Here is a 1,183-nt window from a genome sequence, read left to right on the forward strand (position 1 = left end):
CATGCTAAATTTATGAAGCTTCGTGAAAATTGTTTATTGTAAAAGTTGTTCTTCGTGCATGAAAACCGTGGATTCACTGGGCCTAAGGCTCACCCAAAACTCTTTTAAAACTTTTTCACCCAGACGGCTATTTGAGTGGAAAGAAAAGTGTAATAAAGAGAGATAAGGAATAGCTCCAAAGAAGGTTATGTGCAGATCAAGGCATTGTTATATAGAGCAAAGTTATGATCCTCAAGATTGTAATTTAGATGGTGATATAAATTGTAAGATTAGATATTTTATATCCGCTGCAATGTAAGTGTTTGATCTTGGGATACTAATTTTGTTATATTTAAGTATTCGAAATTTTGGGATGTTACAAGTGGTATCAGAGCAAAGTTTAAGTGAATTAGGTTATTGAAACCTAAACTTAAACAGAGAATGAAAGATTTTATTATTGATAGACGTGTGACTAAAGATTGATTTATAGTGATGAGAGTGGTGATTTAAATTAATTTGGGGTTAGTCTTAAACCAGATTAAAGCAGAGAAGTCATTAGAGGGTTTAATATCTTTGGATGTAATGACATTGATAGAGATGTGTTTTTGCAAAACACATGGTAAGATGCGATAAAATAGATGTAGAGTGGTGTTGGTGGATAAAGTTTTGGTGACAAACTACACTAATTTGCTTTAACGACGGATAGAAGATTATTGGGATGCGAATATAAGTTATTCTCAAGGATGATCGCATGTTTAGAACTCCAGACAGTAAAACAGTTGGTATGGTGAAATTTATGACATAATGTATTTAATTTAAAAAAGTGTTCAGTAGATAAAAAGTAAGTCGTAACTCTTAAGGATGTGAAAAAAAAACTAAGAACCAAAGGGATTTCTCTCGTGAATGTTCAATGAAGACGTCATAATGGTTCAGAGGCTGCTTGGGAACTTGATAAGGGGACGAGATTGAGATGCCGTCATTTATTTGCATAGGGCAAATTTCGAGGACAAAATTTTGTTAAGGGGGAAAGTTTGTAATAACCAAAAAAGAAAAGGAAAAGAATTGGTAGTCGTTAAATTTCAAGGACTTATAGTGTAAAGTGATCAAAGTGAAGGGTTTAGACCCTAAAATTGAATGTAATTTAATGACAGGAAACTCAATGGTCATGAAACCTACGACCATTTATTATGGCTTATCGTTTCAT

This window comes from Cynara cardunculus (genome assembly GCF_001531365.2).
Source record: "Cynara cardunculus var. scolymus isolate 2C chromosome LG 5, CcrdV1, whole genome shotgun sequence".
NCBI classification, from domain to species: domain Eukaryota; kingdom Viridiplantae; phylum Streptophyta; class Magnoliopsida; order Asterales; family Asteraceae; genus Cynara; species Cynara cardunculus.